A 19,532-nucleotide genomic window follows, 5' to 3' on the forward strand; every position below is an offset into this window, starting at 1 on the left:
TGAAGGGAAGTTTCATCTAAATATACCAGAATTATTATTTCATAGTTTGAACTGGTATCTTCAGGAAGCTATTTTTATTACTGCATCTTTTCTGTCTGAAGTTATTTGCTTAATTTTCCTAATATATAGCAAAAATGAACAGCTGTTCTACAATTGTCTTGTGATTTCTCCACAGTTTCATTTTTCAAACCCTCTCAGGGGATAGTTTTTACACACTATTGACAACTTTGTTTTCTGATCTACTGGAATGCAACTAAGCAAATAATCGGGAAGAATGAGGAGGAAAGGTTTGCTAAAAATGAGTTAAAATATCTTCCAACCTTTTTTACAACTGCCCTGCTAGAAATACCAGCAGCTATAATAAATTAAAGAAGTTAAATTCTAGAGTTTTGTGTGCCAATTCTGTTTTAAGACAGTAATATGTTCTAAAATTTTGTATCCTATTAACTCACAATGTTTTAAAACAAAACAAAAGAAAAAGCTTTTTAGCAAGCACATCTAATTCTTCTTGAATAGAAACTACACTGTAAAGAAATTATGTTCTAAGGAAGTTACTTATGTTACAAAGTGAAACATCTGAAAGCTAGGAAATGGCAGATTTACAGGTCTAAATCTGTTCCCCATGTATCCCGCTGAAGACTGAATGTGGCAGGGGTCTGCTAGAAAATGATGGTGCCTGAATGGGTACTCATAGGTATGTCTTAGCCTCCTTGAGACTCAGTGATTGTAATGTTTTCTTTATGCTTTTAAGAGTAAACAGAATAGAAACCTTAACTGTTGCAAGGTGTTGTTGCCTTTAATGGTGTCTCATGTAGCACAAGAAAAACATCACGTATTTGTCAGCCTGGGCTCACAGGATCTGTGGTGCAATTCCTGCTTTTCCAGGGCATCAAACTAAATTCCAAAATGCCACCATCTCATACAAAAGACTTTGTTCACATTGATAACAAGACCAGATACTTATAGCTTTGTGGGTTTTTTGGTCTATTTCCACCGACTAAGAAGCATAATCTTTTTAAAACAGAAAAAAATTACAGCCAACATTTCACATGTATCTAATGATATACTTCTTAGGGAAAAGTAGGGAGTGCAGAATGGAAGAAGTAAAAAACACACTAGGAAGTATATAACACCAAGGACTAAGACATATACAGAGCATATGCTTTGCTTCATAATTCTTCATCACTGAGGTTTTTTTGTTGGTTTTTAAACTTCTCAGTGCTATTTCTAAATTGTTCTGTACGCCTTTCTCAGCTCTTCTGCAGGTTGTTCGTGGACTCGTAGTATGTATGTATTTATGTATGGACTTCTAGTACATATATAACAGGCATTATCCAGAGGAAGAAGAATAACTTAAGAAAGAATGTGTGGAGAAAGGATGGAGGGTGCCTTGGAGCATCCCAACAAGCATCCCTTGTTGTCCCAAACATTGCAGGACACAGTTTCCTAGGACATAATTGATTGGGGACTTTCAGTTTTTTCTCCATAAACTGATGTTTCTTCATGTCTATCTGGGTTGTCTTGCTTTTGAGACACTTCCTCAACTAAGGCTCTTGAATGTCTGTGATAGAGAGATGCAAGTGTGCTAGATTGGGCCTGTTTAATGTACAGATGCCAGACTTCTTGGGAGTGACAGTGTAAAATTAATATGTACACACTGCAATTTAAAGGATAATATTAGGCAAATATTCCTAAGCATGACATGTTAAAAGGTAGTTATATTTTAGACACATCCATTAATATTTTCCTTTGAATATCAAGTACTTCTTCCCACCTGCCATCTCTTCCATGTTTTCACTTGCTATGATGGTTAGATGTCATAAAGCTGTCATAACGCTGTGACTAGGCTTTTTGGTTAGTAGAACCTTGCACAATCTGCATTTATATTGTGCTCAACATTTTTAAAACAGATTATACATTTCAAACTGTACCAAAAAGACATATTTTTAATAAGTATTTATTCCTGTGGGGCAGATTCTGAATTGCTTTTGCTGTTTCTAGCATACAGCATTACTATGTTTTGCCACTAAGCAGTATATACAAAAAAGGCTTAATGGCTTATATGGAGTCCTACTTGCACTCCCACTTCAGGCTTATGATATGTCGCATATAAGCACATGATAGTGTCACTCACTTTAGAAAGGAGGTAGTGATTCTAGGTGCTCAGGGTTTGATGGTGGTGATATTTAGCTCACAAGTCACCTAAACCACCATTTTAATAGCACTGTTAAACAAGAAAGGTAGATTTCTTTCTCCCTGGAATTTTATCAGCGAGTTAGTTCATACTCTCATAATCACTTGCAATGCATCTTTAAAACTTCAGCTCTGCTGTTTCATATTGAAAAAAAGTAGCCACGGTAATTTTAAAAAATTGTCAAGCATAGTTAGGCCATACCCTCCTACTCCCCACCCCTGCCTGTCTCACAGAAATGCATACTTTCTGTTCATCTTTGTGAACATTTTCATTTCTTAACACCTGGATTTAAATGCCAGAATTCTGCACTTGACAACTAAGCAAGCAGATGAATTGCCAAAGTCTATAAACAGTCACAGCTCTTGAATCTTGGTAACATTTGAAAGTCAATATTTTATTTTTCTGATCATAGCTGTCTATTAATACCATTGTACCTGTGCCCTTTTGTACTATGATTTCTTTTCCCCCCATGTGAAAAAATGACTGAAAAAACCCTTTTTTGAAGAAAGCCTTTGGCAGGTTGGTTTCTTCTTACTGTTGGTTAGATGGTGCAGAGGCTTGGAGATTTTGTTATAGGGAAGCAGCTAGTTATTTTTTTTCCAAGTCTTACCGAAGATTTGAAAACCTGCTCCTGTTATAATACTGGCCTTGCCTTTTTGGTGAGTAGTAACAGGAAAGTCATGACCTCTATAAGCATCTCTTAGCTGCAAAGGATAAGAGAGGCACATGAAGAGCCGTATGTTTAACGTGCTTCAGCAAACAGTTCCCTCCTCTCCTGCCATCCTTCTTCACAAGGCCTGAGCACCACCTCTGAATTTTACCAGTGAAGGTACTTATTTATATGAGTAGTCCCATTATTTTCATAAGTATAAATTAAGAGTTTAGATTTGTTTTATTGTGAAGTACTGTGTATTATTCTTCATATTCTATTCACATGTACAGAAACTGTCATTCTAGGCTACAATTCATGTGCATTCATTTAAAAAAATCATACAAAAATAATTCTAGTTTAAAAACAATTGACAAAAAGTATCAGGTTAGTAAATCTGCCGGCAGTGGAGGTCAGAAGTGTTACTTGAAGACTTAATAAATTAACGAATAGGCTTGGCTATAAGCCTATACTTGTAATGCATGTAGTTGTAATGGCAACATTATGAAAATATCATTAGCAACATCTTAGTTAGGTAAGTTAACATTTGCAGTTTAAGCAGCATTAATATCCTTTCATGCACTTGAAATGATTGAATTTTATCTCTAAACTGATCAAACTATATTTTATGGAGCATTACATTTTCTAATGTTTCTCCATCCAAATTTGTTTCAAATGTACTGCTCATAATCCTGCTCATTCCTCTAGCAAAAAAAAAAAAACCAACACAACCCTTCCGCCCCCAAACTACACTGGGAAAAGCACAATTCTGAATAAAACCAAATAAAATCATTCTTTTACAAATATAAAATAGTTATATAAGATTATTACATTTATGTAAAAAAAAAAATAGAAATATACATGTAGGATATAGATAAAAGATTATTACTTACGATCAAACTTTATTATCTGATATCTTGATTCAGCAAGATGCACATGTTTTTTATTATACATCTGCTGAGGTTTCCATGTCTGTACTCCAGTTACAAAGTAGGAATCTTTAGAGGCTGATAGCAGGAGAGGTTAAAAATTGATAGAAATCTTTACAATTAAGTACAATTGACATTTTGAAGAGAGAACAGTGAAAAGGAGTAAGAAAGTGTTTAGATTAGATTATAGTCCAACAGGAAAAGGCAAACTGAAGTAAGAAAGAGCAAGTGGATGGGTCTAATCTAAATAAAACATTTTGGTGATGAGAAATTATGAAATGCAGATGACATGGATTATAGAGTAATTTTTTTCGCACACAGCATTTTAGCAGTAACAAGGAGATTAATTAAACCTTATATTAAAATAAACAGTAGCTATCTGTGTGATTAAGTATTTGAATGGCAATTAAATATACCTAAAAGTTGTATAATATTATCAGTATAATAAACTTGATTATACAGAGTAAAAGAATTCATGTTAACCATGGTGTCATTTAAATACTACATTATAGACATACTCCTGGGAAATAAGTTCCCTCAAAGCACAGAAATCCAAATCAGGAGAGAAGATAAAAATGAACAATGAAAATACTTTATTCCATATAGGTTATTATACTGCTCTTATCATCATAATATCTAATTACTTTCTGGTGGTGCATTAAACTATGGGATTAGCATCTGTTGCTTAGCACTCTGCCATTGTGTGATGATTCCTGTAGATTTGGGGAAGGAGAAATAGGGAAGCTGTGAAAACTTGCTTAAATGTTAACAAATTCTGCATGTGGAAATGTTAAATAAAAGAGGATGAGAGAGCAGTAATGATGAAAATGGTATCTGATTAGGTGAAAGAGAATACATTTATATGTCTTGGCTGACACTGCAAAGACTTTTGGAAGTTAAGGCTAGTGAGGGGTTGCCATTTGATCCATGAAGGTTGATATCTGTTTCAAGAGTAGTTCAGAAATGTCTGACAGTCTGTTAAAAGGTGTAACAAATTATAAAAAAGGCCAGAATTTTTTACTATTGGATTTTAATCAATCCAATATTTAATTTGGAAATGAACAAAGTTTCCAAAATATAGTGTCTTTATAGCTCTTCTGTGAGATTATTCCCAGGGCAGAAGGAGTTTTAAAGAACCCTCCCTTTGGTAAATGCTGCTGTGCCCAACAAGGATAGCTGGTACCTGGGCAACATGTGACCTTGTGTTCTAAGTGATGTTGGGGAGATACCTAGAAAACCTGCATTCAGAATATAATCAAAGTGAGTATTAAAGGGAGAATAGGCAAATGCAATCAAGCTGAAAAATAAAACTGTGTTCAGTACACAGAAAAAGCAAGAAGCTGAAAATATATAAATAGTCAGGGGCTGAGAGGCCTCTCAAAATAATCAAACACAAGCTAGAAGTCTATGGAGTAAAAAAAATCAAAGAACAATTAAAGGGATTCTTTCTATCAAATATAAAAGGAACTTTATGATATTTCAAAAACCTCTGCAATTCTGATGTATTTTTGTGTCAGTTTCTGCAGGAAGTGCCAAGAAAATTCTGTTTTTAAGGTAATTGCTTAAACAAACAAAAGAGTTTCTGAAGAAAATCTTTAAAAATACATACCTATTTTAAATACCTGTGCACAGTATGTGTTAAAGAAATGCCCAACTAATTAAATGTATAATTCTTCATCAATATCAGACTTCAAAATTCTTGATCATTTAATTTTAATCCATGTCTAAGTACTTGCAATTCTGTTATCTGCAAAAATGGGTCTGAAGCATGTTGAGAACAGGATCTCCTTGCACTGTTTTTGCTTCGTGTCATAGGTTATTTTGTAAATGTCGCAACTGTCTTTCTCATGGCCATTACACAGTTCTGAGCTATGTCAAATAGCAAATGGGTGTTTCATTTTGCAACTTTTTCTTTAACCATAAAGAGCACAGCATTTGAAATCCCAGTGTTCATCCTACTAAATACTTTAATTCAGAAAACAATGCAGGGCTTGAATTTGGACCCAGATATCATATAAAAATTGTGCTGGATTTTTACCTAAATCAGTTTATGCCAAATAATCTTGTTTTCACAAATCCTGGAAAGGCAAATCTAAGTATTTTCCCAGTTGTAATAGGCATTATTTACTGCTTTGATTGACATGAGATATTTAGCCATTCAAATAAGCAATTTGTAACTTTTAGGGGAAAAATATCAATGGTCCATCTTGACTCAGACTATTGGTGGACAAGGTATTCATACCCTGGTATATTATCAACAAGCAGATGCCTCTGTTATTAAGCATCATATGTGAATAGTACCTCCAGGAACTCACAGTATGACCTTACCTGAAACTTGTATGGTTGCTGCCTAAACATTTTTGCAAACTTTATGATTTGCATTGCACAACTTGACATCAGCAGCAGAATCTGCTTTCTTGAGAGCAGAGCTCTTAATTTGCAGCACCTTATCAAAATTTGCAGCACCTTATCAATCATCCTTCCCCTCCAGAAGTGCGTATTCTGTCAGTAGTGGTTTCTTATAGTACTGTGGGGATGATGCCACAAGCAGAAAAAAAGGGATTACTTATCAGCTAAATAACTCTAATTTTTTATAACACCCACTAGTCTATCCTATGTCCTCTGCTCCAGAATCTAATTCCAAGGAGGGCTTCATGAGAGAGAGAAAGGGTGTGAGAGAGGTGAAGCATTTACTCTGTCATACACTGTACTCAAGAGAGTAATACATGCATTTCACTGCCAAGCAATATTTTCACAAGGGTTCTTTGACTATGTATCTGTCTATGCATACACACACAATATAGTATCTACAGAGTAGCTGAGGGTGGGCCATACACCTGTAGAGCAGGAGTTACTGTTGGTAAGTAACTCCTTAATATCAGAAGTAAACCATGTTGATGCAAAAAGTACAGACTCTTTGGGAGGAGCTGCCAAAATAAAGAAATTAAATAGTTTATTATAAATGAGTTTGAGATGAGTAATTTTTCTCCCACAGAAAAATAGTTTTCAGAACGAAAATTACAAAAGGAGGTTTGAATGAAATAGTGCTGTGCTAGAAAGTCTTGTTTGGCAAAAATGTTATTTCCTATGATGTATTTGGTTTACAAACACTCAGTAATTAGGATTTACATTATAACTGACAATGTATACAAATACTATATTCATTTTCTTTTTCATTATTAGGTACTTCTAATATGTTGCCACATTTGCTCTTTTGAGAGCAAAGCAGTACTTATGCTTATTTATTTAGATTGTTGGGGCATCCCAGTCTCTTCTTTAGGCATACAGACATCCATGTATGTCCTGAACAAGAAAGATTGTTGATACTGTTGAAGACAGATGAAAGTGGACAAATGGGGAGGAAGTTCAGGGAAATGAGTAGGCAAAAGCAACTTTTTGCCAGGTAGATAGGGAGGTAATTTATTAGGAGATCCCCCACATATATATGGGAAGAGCCACTTGGCTATTTATTTGAAACTGCTACAAGTTGTGAGCAGATACCAGCATAAGATAATGATCTGAGGTGGATGATGACATATTGATGGATGTTTTGGTTCAGCTTAATGTTATATGTTACTGTTTAGATCATCTCAAAAGACCTCAATAAAGTATAGTTTTACTGCACTAGGTTTTTTTATGTTTACATAATTAAAACCAGCATCTGCTATGGGTGGCTTTGTTTTCAAGGATCCCATACTCAACAAAGTTCTGCATGCTTGCTTGTATTGTTATGGATGGTTCCTCTAATTTCAGTGAGAAAGCTAATTGCAGTAAAGAGGAATACAAGTGTAAGAGTTTGCATGATAAAAGCCTAGAGATGTTACACAGGTCCATTCCTCTCCCAGAGCATGGAAATAAAAGGTTCATCACTGAACATACTGGATTAAGGACATGGGTACTGCATGCTTTGTGCACATTACATTCTATCAAGTATATATTGTTCACATTCATATAGGACATTGGCATTCCTTGTGAAAGTTTATTTCTCCTAAATTCACAGTCCCATGGCTGTTTTTAATCCTTTGAGGACAGAACTATATTCTGTTTGCAGAACTTAACTGCATTTTAACTAAGGGGACTGCTTTCTACATGTTGCATTCTGCTTCTCTCCTGCTCGATAAAAGCTATCCAAAAATGCATTCCAGAAATCTGGTTGCTTGGTTTCATGCTCTGCAAGCATCGGTTACCATAGTGTTTTAGAAAAATACCTTTTCAGGAAGCAGATAGGTAATCAAATATAGTCCACTGAAGTTGTACTGAATGAACCATCTGTTAACAACTTGAAAGTAATGTATTTGTAGATTAAATGATTAGTAACCTTTAATTTCCTGTTACAGTTGGAGAAATATAAAAAAGAGAGCAAAGGAATATCTTCAGAAGCATCCCTTTATGTACCCTGAAGCTGCCTACCCTTTGACTGTACCTTGTTACGAATGTCTTGCAACAGTGTTATAAACTGACCCTCTTCAACAACCAAGCCTTTCTGGAAAGCACAGCAGACAGTTCCCTCCACTTAGACTGTGCACATTTCTGTAGATGCTCTATCTCTAAGCCACTGGAACAATTAATGCCTCTTAGTTATTAAGCCAGGACTGATCAAAAAGCATCATATTCATATTGAATCACTCTTGTTCAAAGGTTGCTTTACATGTTGTTGCTGTAATAAAAAAAATGCAAATTCTTGTCTTTGATCACAAAGAACTAGGCACTATACAAATTTAAAGTAAAATCCCTTTAATGTCCTTAAGTCCATACAGCCTATGTAAACATTTACTAGCAGTTCAGAATTCCATGAAGATGTTGAAACAGGACTGAAGTACTCTTGTCACAATTTGAAATAAGAAATAAAGGTCTTCTGCTTATTACTAGGAAAGATAAAAACACCTTCTAGGTACATGACCCTTGTTGGTCCTCTGAAATCTCCTCTGTGCTGTTCAGGCATTCAGTATTGAAAATTTCAAACCAGTAACTAACAGACTATGGTATCTGCTTTTGTTTAATGGTTCAGCATATTTCAGGTTCTTCAATAACCATTCTGTGCTTATTTATAATATGTCACCCTTGGTCCAAGTCTGCAGCTTTGGCTGTCAAGTGTCAACCAGAACCACCTCTTAAGCTCAAGTGTGTTTTCAGCTACACTATGGTAATATTTGCTGTGGTGCAGCTCCTGTCTCCCCATCAAGAAAACAATTTGATGTTAACATGAAATTCACAGTGGGGCAGCAGATATATGTAATATCGTGAAATTCAATGATCTGTGAAGTCACAAATCATATGAATTCATTTATCATTACTAAATCTGTACATTGCTGAATTCATTTATTGAATATGTACACATAATGATTGGTATTTATCTTCTATGTAGCTATTCAGGATTTTCTAAGAAAATGTTCTTAATTGATTTGCCAAATCAAAAGTTTGAGGCAACAGTTCTTTCTTTTTAGGAAAATTTTAATTGCAAATGTTTTCTCCAGTATGGAACTTAATTCTGATAAAGATGAATAATGACTAAGTAACCATGGATCTGGTAGCTAAGATACTCAACTGATTGCATGAAAGCTTGTCTCAGTGCTGAGTTGAGTGCCCGGTGCTGGTAAGCTGTGAAAGGTCTCATGGAAGGTAGTCTGGTTGTACACAGGAATATTACCAAAATGTGTAAGACAAAAACTAAAGAAATGCCCTTATGTGATTGCACAATCTGAATTTCACATAGATAGTGTGGAACTATAATTTGATAAAGATTGAGAGTTAGGTGTGCTCTAAATCTTCTGAAAAGCAAACTAATATAATTAGCAGGGCTTTACTCAGAACATGAGTTTTCCATTATTGCTGTGAGTTATCACTTCCAAACAACACAATATCTCTTCTGTGATGACACGAACCAGCCATAGTATGCCTTTTTTTTTTTTGTTTGATTTTGTCAGAAAATGCCAATTCATTGAAAAGAAGGCTGCTTGCAGTAGCACCATTTCCTTTTGGAAAAAAGTACTGGAAAAGGGCATTGCAAAAGATCCTGCCTAGATACTTTCAAGAACCAAAGTTCATTTTTTTGTATTTTAAATAACTTTTCAGGCCTGTAACCTATATTTAATATATAAATAGTTCCCATTCCACTCCCCACAATTCAATAACCTGTAAATTATACATGTGTAGTGGAAGCAGGAGTTAAGACCCAGAGTCATCTCTCCCCTGCCTTTGATCACTCATAGCCTGCTCAATCTTCCGAGAAGGCTCCATGCCTTTGATCTCCTCTGCCTCCATCTCTATGTTGTTCAGGTTACCTGAGGATTTTGATTATTCTGAAGTGTAGGTTTTACTCACAAAAGTATGCCAATTCAAACTAAAAAAATTGAAAGAGTAGCCATTTGTACTAAAAATATTGAAGTCAAAATCTAGAATCAATATTTAAAGCATGTTAATGTACAAAGTGTTAGTTGCCCCAATATAAAAGTACTTAAAAATCTAGATTTGAAGGTTTGTGCTGTTTGGAGTGAGATTATTTTGCAGACTCAAAAATTCACAGTAGGGAAATTGAGAAGTGGGATATAGGAAACTGTTTCCTAACCAGTTTTAATCATTTTTGCTTCAAAACTAATTGATCCTTTAGTCTGCCGAATCAAAAACACACCTTACATTGGGCTATAATGCATGTGTTCTTTCTTTTCAACTTAGAGTTATGACCTGACCAGGTTTTTTTGGCTAACAGAACTCAACCTGCCAAGAATGTAGCCCAGCAAAGTGCAGGCACAGGCCCCATATTTTTGTAATTAAATTACAAAAATGTGTGGGGTGTGTTTGGATATGTGTACATATATACCTGCCTGCAAAACATTCTGATGTTCTGGAAAGTGTTGTCCAGATTTGTAGGACCTGTTGTGGTTTAACCCCAGCTGGCAACTAAACACCACGCAGCTGCTCGCTCACTCCCCCCCACCCAATGGGATGGCAGAGAGAATAGGAAAAAAAGTAAAACTTGTGAGTTGAGATAAAGACAGTTTAATAGGACAGAAAAGGAAGAAAATAATAATTATAATAATAGTAATAAAATGACAATAATAATAATAGATTGGTATATACAAGTGATGCACAATGCAGTTGCTCACCACTCACCGACTGATGCCCAGTTAGTTCCTGAGCAGCGATCCATGCCCCCAGGCCAACTGACCCCAGTTTATATACTGGGCATGACATCATGTGGTATGGAATATTCCTTTGGCCAGTTTGGGTCAGCTGTCCTGGCTGTGTACCCTCCCAACTTCTTGTGCCCCTCCACCTTCTTGCTGGCTGAGCATGAGAAGCTGAAAAATCCTTGACTTAATATGGACACTATTTAGCAACAACTGAAAACATCAGTGTGTTATCAACATTATTCTCATATTAAATCCAAACCATAACACTCTACTAGCTACTAGAAAGAAAATTAACTCTATCCCAGCTGAAACAGGACAGGACCTAAAGACGTATGTAACTTCCTTCCTGAAATAATTAAGAATGTTTCAAAAATACTTTTTTTCTCTCTTTGCCCATGAACAGTGAACTGTGCCATATTGAGGTGTAAGACAGTAGTCAGTTATAGCAGTTGGGGGATAGGTGACAAACAGCACATGTTCTACTGAAGGCTACTTTTGCCTCAAGGCAGCTAAGCAAAATGCTCTTCTTAAATAACATTGCATAAGATTTTAAGTTCTGAGCACCCAGGATTCATACAGGGTCATATGGGAAAGGTATGCAGTAAAAACATAAAAACTGTTTATCACTGACTGAGAAATTAATGGTACAAAGGATGCTCTTGCGACATCTGTTTTATTCCTGGTTTATATTCAGGTCAAGAGCGAGTCCTAGGAAAAATGAATGGCCCTGGAGGACCCTTGCTACACAACGTGCTAGACAGTAGGGAACAGGAAGCCATCTGCGCTTTCTGCAGAGTTACTTCTGTGTGATCCCAGACCCATGAGGATTTTTCATTCTGAAGCTTGGGAGAGGAATGCTGTTGTGAAGGTGTTCCCTATACGTAGGCGTGCAACTCAACTAAGCATTGCAGCAGTTTTTGAAGGGGAGCATTGGGATGGGAGTTACACTGCGGCAGGTCTAGGCACTAAGTGTGCTTCTAAATCAGGAATTAATAAAACAGTTTCTGGTTTCAGTTCTGGCTATACTTGTCCTTGCCTTGAAGAGGTGTTAGGGAAAGAAGTTGACATTGCTTTATTTATCACAAGTAGAAGGCATGTAAGGAATTATTTGTTGTTTACTCTCTTTGCTAGCTAATTCTCTGTGCTTACTGTCCTCCCACTTTAGTAACCAGGACCTAGACCAAGGCATCTTCAGATTTTAGTTTTCAAAGGTAGTCGTCAACTTGGTGCAAACTGTGTAGGTGGTATTTAGAAATTATCTAATTCAAGGTAGTATTTATGATTCATTGCCGTGTACTTAACACTGAGCAATGTCAGGTATTCTATGCTTTACACAGTAATGATAAATTGTTTATGAAAACAAGTTAATCTTTGGTACCTTTGGCTCTAGAACTGGAAGAAACATCTAAGTGCCAACCTGCCTAGGCTTTTCGAAGAGTGATGTGCTAAAAGCTTTTAAATTTGGGGAAAAAATAGATGCTTCAGATTTTTTCATCTGATGAATGGTGATGATAATGCTCTGTTGTATTTACACTTAGACCTGCAAGAGACAAATGAGGTAAAGAGAATGTAAGAAGTGTTTTTCTATGGCTAAGACTTGGTGTATGTGAGGGGATTGAATGTTGTACCTCTTGCTCTGAACTTATTTAATGTTTCTGGAGTGACAGTGGTGAAATAAATGAGGGCTGAACCAAGTATGTTGAAGGAAATGTCTAGCAAAGCTCTTCCTATCATCAAGTTTGGTTTGGTATTTTATAACACCACAGCATTTTTACCTGTCTGAGGTACTGTCTCATTGTTTGTGGAGAAAGTGTCATATCTTTTTGTGCCTGAATGATCACCCGTAAAAGCCTACTTTTTTTAAGAAACAGGGAATAGCAATAGAGCCTGGCTTTTGCTTGGGCCTCACTATAGACTTCTCAGAACCACTACTCCTCCGGCACCACAGCCATGCTGCTTATTCTACCACAACCGCACCTCCTTGTGAAGAACAGAAGGGCAGCCCCTGTTTGCAGTGGGTGGTTTCTTTATGCTGTGGAATACTTATTGGAAAAGGCTCATCTGAATTTTCAGTAGCTGTTTCAATTCATTATATTTGCACCCTTTGCTATTTATGTATATCTGCACTCTTAAGGGAATAGCTGATCTTTTTAAACCATCTGTGAAGAAGGCTTTTCTTGTATGAACAAGAGTATTGGATGTGCATTACTCATTTTTTGTTGCTATTTCTTCTTAAAGTTTTTCTTTCTCTGGTAGCAAAGCAGAAGGAAAGGTTGTGAAGTTCAGGTACCCAGCCATACAGCCAAAGTGGCCAAAAGTTAAATATGTTGTGGACAACACAGTGAAAAATTTAGAGGAGAAGGAACTTAAAGCAAGATTGTCCATGAAAATTTCAGAAACGGGAAAATTGCAGTTAAATTTATAATGAATGACATCTCTGGCTCTTACCATGGAGCATCTTGCTTAAGTCTCTTAATTCAGTACTGTTAACCTTAAGGCAGAAAAAAAGAGAAGGCACAGTGCCATTTGAAGATAAAATGTAAGTAGCAAGCAGATGATAGCTTTTCATTTGCATGCATTTTACAAATAATTTTTGTCACCTCTATATACTAGGGCCTTTCAGAATGCGGTCTGCAGAGCAAGACCATTTTATTGTGAAGTGTTATGCCATGCAATACAGTACATTAACATTATCTAGAAATGTGCAATATATCCAGCACTTGCATGTCCTCTTCACTTTGTGTGTTTTCAACTTTTAACTTGTAGCAACTACAGTGGCGTACTTGCTAGTTTTGCTTTTGTGTTCAAGAACAACCATGTGAAAAAGCAGACATTCCCTTCCTCCCTCTCTCCCTCTCCCTTCACTCCAAAAGTGTTGCCGTGTTTCTTTCCCGTTCTCTCTCAGCTTTTCTCTCGCATCTTGTGTGGGTTGCCATTGCCCAGGGAAGTCTCCAATTTTTCCTTTCCAGTTAGTTTGCAAACTGCCCATTAAGCTAAGAAGGTTGGGGTGAGAGTTGTCCTGTGGGAGCTGAGTACAGACACGGAAACCATATTTGTCTGTGAGCAGAAACCCTCAGCCCAGCCCAGGTTTCCTGTCCTCTTTGCCTTCCCCTTCCTGCCTCCTGGATGGAGGAAGGATCGATGCCCTCTTCTGTGGAGAGGTTGGTCTTCTGCATCCTCCCTCCACCCAGTCCCCCGCCTCCTCCAGCTGTGGGTGAACAGGCCCAGGCACTCCCACAGATATGTCTTTTTGGTTCCCTTTGTGTTGCCCTCGTATTAGTTCATAGGCAAAGCACTCAGATTCATCTATATCTCTAATTGTTGCTGGGCACATATGCAAGTGATTTTTTTAACAGCTTTTTAACATCCTTCCCGAATATTGGTAAAGTGAATACTCGTTATTGAGGGCTAGCCACATGTTGAAGTGTTTTTCCACACAGGAAAATAAAAATGACTGTGTAGGATTCTGTGCCTGTTGTCCCTCAAAAGCTGCTGCTCAGATTTGCCCAGCTCAGACTGCTTATTATTTGTAATTAGTGGCAAATACCCTTCTGAGATCTGAAAGTCAGGCTGTTCCCTTGTCCTTTTCACATACGGTCACTGATAATAATAGTAGTCGATTTGAACAGGATATGAATTCATTGTTGTTTAGTTGGAGGTTTCTACTCAATTCTAATGAAACCATTATTTTTCACTGTGGTTCAAAATGTACCTGGGTTTGTAGTTTGCACCCTTGTGAGTGGTTCCTTTGAAGACACTGATGTATTGTGGCCCGAACATTTTTATGGTTAATGGTAAAACATAAGGTGGAATGAACTGAGCTTGAGTCCCATGTGCCCTGTTAGAAAAAAAACCCAAAATCTGTTTTGATCTGTTGACTCAGATCAATAAGAACTACTAAAGTGATAAAAATGGAATCTCAAGTTTCTGTTTCTACATAATTGTTAATTAAAGACATTTGAATTGGCTTTCTGAGTTTTATGAGCCTGAAGAAATGAATTTATTTTAAATAATCTCAAAGGGATTATTTAATCTCAAAGATCTTTACGGGAGAATCCACCCATGTGCCATTTTTATGGCTGAGGCATGACACGCAGTTTGCTCACGATCCCTGGAAGTCAGTGCAATCCCTGTGGTCCAAGATGTGGGACTCTTGTGGGAAGTAGCTGGAGGGAGAAGCAGCGTTTCCACTTACTGATAACACCTAGGCAGTCATCTTTAGCTCACAGGGAAAAGAAAAGGGTCTTTGGATTCAAAACAATGCGCATGGCATTTCACTCCAAAAGACCATCTGAGAGAGCTTACACCACGTCACTGCGTCAGAGGGCTTTCCTCTGGCTGCTGGCCCTTGAAAAGCTCCAAATCTGGAAAAGAGAGGAACTAAGCTGTGGACTGATCTATGGGGGCCATAGCAAGTTTCTCTTCTGCTAGTCAGCTCCCACCGGTTGACCAGAGCGGGGCCAACCCCAGGTGCGCTGGCTCGGCAGGCGGAGCAAGGTCACTTCCATCCCCTGAGGTTGTACCCAGCACCCCCTCCCAGCCCCTCGCCACTGCTGGGCTGTGGTGGCTGCTCCTTCTCCCAGTCCTCGAGGCCCCACTGGCATTGCCCTTCGTCATCTGGAGAGGCTGCCCCGAGCGCTCTCCTCCTCCCAGCCACACCTGCCCTCCACAAAACCCAGACGCAGGCCTCCAGGGTATGCCAGGAGCAAGGCAGGGGCTGCCTCACGCTGCCAGCCTGCCGCCTGCACCGCCCCTGTCCCAGCCGGGGGTGCAGCCAGCCCCCGCAGCCCTTCGGCTGGTGGGCAGCCCCGGGACCTCCCTCCGAGGGCTGCGCCGCCCTCATAACTGTCTTCCTTCACTTCAAAGCCCCCATTCTCACACTTCCTTCCTTCAGTAATGAACCTTCAATTTCCTCCAGGTAAATAAAATGAAACTGGAAAGAACTGTAAAACAAAACATAAAAGTAGCCGAGCTGAAGAGTTACTGCCCTCAGTGTCCCTGGGAATGGTTTTTCCTGTCCTCCCGCTGCGGTTTCCAGCCTGTTGTCTCCCACTTTGTTTGCCCTTCCTTACCAGTTTGTAGCTGTAAGCTCTTTAGCATGCAACCTCCTCTTCGCGGGAGCATTTGTACAGATGCTAATAGGTAGAGAGGCTCCTCCCATGGCTCCGTTTTTATTAATGGGAGGACCAGAGAAATTTCCACATTTTTAACGTCTCTTTTGCAGTAGCTATTAAGCTTCATGGTGTAGAAACAGTGAGTGGATTTTTGTTCATTTGTTCACAATGCTGAGATCCGAGATAAATTCTTCTGTACAAGGTTTTTAGGTGCTGGGAGAGGGTGTGGTTTTTGCTCAGTAGGTTACATGGTTTTTTCATTTGGAAGTGACATTTTATGTGACATTTTACTTTAGAACAATAGATGGGCAAAATCGAAATTTCAGGTCTGTAGCAGAAGAGTTACGTCTATTATATAGTCTATTTAGTAACTTGCACCTTGTATAAATTCTGCCTAATTGCATCTCTTTTCGTGAAATCCAGAATAAATGCATTTTGAAGAAGGGAGGGTGCTGACTGGTCTCAAATGTGCTGGTTTGCAAACTTGCAGACCAGCTGTCCTACTCACTAGTGAAGATAAGAGGGCTCAGATGAAAGGTTTTGTGCTGCTGCAAACACGACCAGCTTTCTCAGGAGACTGCTTTGAGGGAGATATTGCAGCAATATTGCATCCCCACTGTTACTAGTGGGTATTGCCACACACATGTATAATTTGTGCTAGATAAAATCAGGAGGCAATAAAGACAGGTAAAAAGAAGAGATGAGAGATCTGTTGTGTACTTTTTTTTTTTTTCTTAAGGAGCAAAAATGTCCAGGGGACGCCACATTAACTTGGGGAAAAACCAGCACTGCTTTAAATCAGACAACTTGTCTTATACCAAGTGCTTTATTTTGGGAACCATTTCAGTATGTTATGAAGGAAAGTTGCAGGCTAGGCATGTTTACTAGACCTTTAATTGCTACATTTAGGAGAAAGGCGCTTTTTTTTTTTTTTTTCCCTCCCCCCCTCCCCTTTTTAACAACAAGAAGCCAGAGTTTGCTGTGCAAATGAAGCAGGCTTTGCAAGAATCAGATTCACTTTGGACGACTCTTCACATTCCTAGTCATCATTACATTAGGCAGCACAATTCCATCTCTAGTTGATGGGCAGAAAAAGTGGGCAGCCTGCCAGGTAGATGTTTCCATGGCTCCCAACCCCCAAAGGTGATGCGTTTTTCAGCTAATTCAATGAAGAGTGGGCTGAACTTTGGGTATAAACTAGACAATAGCTGCCTTCGCAGTATCAGCAGAATGGTTTATGGGAATGCACTCCACATTTGGCAGAGCATCATGTGACCTTACGGCTGAGATTTTGTGATGGTGCCAACGGAGACTTGGAAAGCAGCACCCGTTCTGACTTTTTTCCTCTTTTCTTACATGGCTCAGAAAATGGTGGATCTTAATACTTGACTTTAGCCAGACTCAGCAAGCGATTGAGCTTTGAAGCACAACTTTGCCTTTATTCTGGCTTTTTTGGCACACCACCAGGAGGCTGTCCCTTTCACGCCTGATAAATTCTGCTTCTTATCTCCAAATAGAAAAAAGAAAGAAAGAAAATATAAGCAGAATATTTATGCTTCATAACTGCATTTTAAAACTACATGCTTTATTTTTTTATTGCTGATCTGTAGTTTAGAACAGCCCTCCTGAGAGTCTGAAGGATAAAAGTTGTTTTTTATTTTTCTGGTGTTTTGTTTTTTTTTTCTTCCTCCTGTTTAATGAACAGGCGTTTGAACTGGGCAAACGGGGCGACAGCATTGAACATGAGATCATTGCAGCATAGTGTAGCAAACTGGCACCCTGCCTTTTCACCCCTTTGCTCCAGCAGATTTGTGCAATCCCCATTTATAAAACCGGCGCAGGGGCGAGGTGAATTTTCTGGTCTCTCCCCACCTCTAGTCCTGTGCAGGCAGTTGCGGCAAGGATTGGTGCAGCTTTTGCGCAGTGCTTTGTGCCTGGAATTCCGAGAAGAGCGAGAGAGAGAGAAGACAGGCACCCTGGTCTTCTTCCGAGAAAGAACAGGAGCCCTAAGAAGAAGAAACAAATCTGAGTTTGTCCTACATACAAGAGTGCAGAAAAAAAAAAAAAAGTGACTCTCCTGCTTCCAAAAAAAAAAATCTGGCATGTTTCACTACAGAGACATCAGGATGTGTTAGAGCTTCTTAAAACAGTGTAACAAAATGAGCCTAGGAGATTGATTCTTTTAGTAAAAAAAAAAAAAAAAAAAAAAAAAAGAAAGAAGGAATGAATTTTTTGTTTGTTTGTCTTTTTCACTATTGCTCATATAGCAGTATTTGGCACTGGGTGAAAACGTACCTTTCATATCAGGTATAGCTTCTTTTTCTTTTTTTCTCTTTTTCTTTTTTTAAGCCGTTTTAAACATGTTGTTTTGAAACTGAGTCCTTGTGTATTAATTTTAACATAGTCAGCTGTTCACACTTTTTAAAACTAACTTTTTGGGGGTGTGTTTGATCTAATACTGCTAAAAATAGAAAGTAAACAAAAAAATGAGGGTCTATGGAAATAAGTGGTTAGGCACATTTTGTCTTAGCTAAGCACTGGAGTTATGCAAAGACTTTAATGTTACATTTATTCAGTCTAAGCTTTGGTTATCTCTAAGAAAGTTGTGGGTATTTAGATCTGGTTGCTAAGGAAAGTAAATTCTTTTTTTACAGTGTGACTCATGCTTTCAGTTTCTAAAGAGGGGAAGAGAAAAAAAAAGTGTTAAACTGTAGGAAAGGAACGCTCTTGTAGGCAGTATATTAAAGTTATTATTGAGTTAATTCATATATGAGTTTCTTACATTTGTATCTAAATCCATTCCAAAGAAATAAGTGTAATAAGCACTGGAATAAAAGGCACATTATTGGGACATTCATGAAGTAAGCCTGGTTTGCAGCTACTAACAGTGACTTAAGATGTTCGGTAAAGTAACACTTGTCCAGGAATAGCTGAAAACAGTATTTAAGTTATCCATCCATTCAGAATGTTTGTGATTGATAAGTGCATGCAGAGTTAAAGTAAGTTTTGAGCATATGATGCTTGAGTAGAGCCTTTCTCTTAAAGCATTTGTCTGTCTGTTGTAACATATTACTAGGCAATTAGAAGAGTGTGTAACAAAATTCATTCTGACTGACAAATTTTGAAAAGCTCAGCCAAATTGGTGTTTTATGTATTTTGGAATTTTTTTTTAATATTTTTCTAGTCTTTTTGATTTATGTTAAAAATACAGATGTCCTCAGCTAGAAATTACTTTGTAGCTTACAGTGTCTTTTTCATCAGAAACCCTGACTTTTTCAAAATGTTCATCATAGTTGTTTGTCTAATAAAAAACTTTATAAATATAAAATATATTATGACTTTACAAAATAAAGTTGTTTTAATGTGTTTAACTTTTTATATGTTACTGATTAGACAGTAACTTCTAAGATCATATGCTAATTTTGCTAGCTTATATTTTTGTTGTTCTGCAATGAATTCTGGGAAATTGCTGAGTGGAGACCTTATGTATATGACACATATATACCTCCATTCACC

General features: G+C 37.8%; 1 long non-coding RNA gene across 4 annotated transcripts in view; it reads left to right on the forward strand.

The window, feature by feature from the left end:
• Positions 1–19,532, forward strand: part of LOC115343879 — a 129,068-nt gene that overhangs the window by 68,886 nt on the left and 40,650 nt on the right. The window contains exon 4 of one of the 4 annotated variants that reach the window (XR_003924312.2): positions 18,284–18,323. The exons of the other annotated variants lie outside the window; for them this stretch is intronic. This is a non-coding gene — a long non-coding RNA (uncharacterized LOC115343879). The remainder of the gene's footprint in view (positions 1–18,283; positions 18,324–19,532) is intronic. 4 annotated transcript variants of the gene reach the window in all.

This window comes from Aquila chrysaetos, chromosome 7, assembly GCF_900496995.4.
Source record: "Aquila chrysaetos chrysaetos chromosome 7, bAquChr1.4, whole genome shotgun sequence".
In the NCBI taxonomy this organism is placed as follows: domain Eukaryota; kingdom Metazoa; phylum Chordata; class Aves; order Accipitriformes; family Accipitridae; genus Aquila; species Aquila chrysaetos.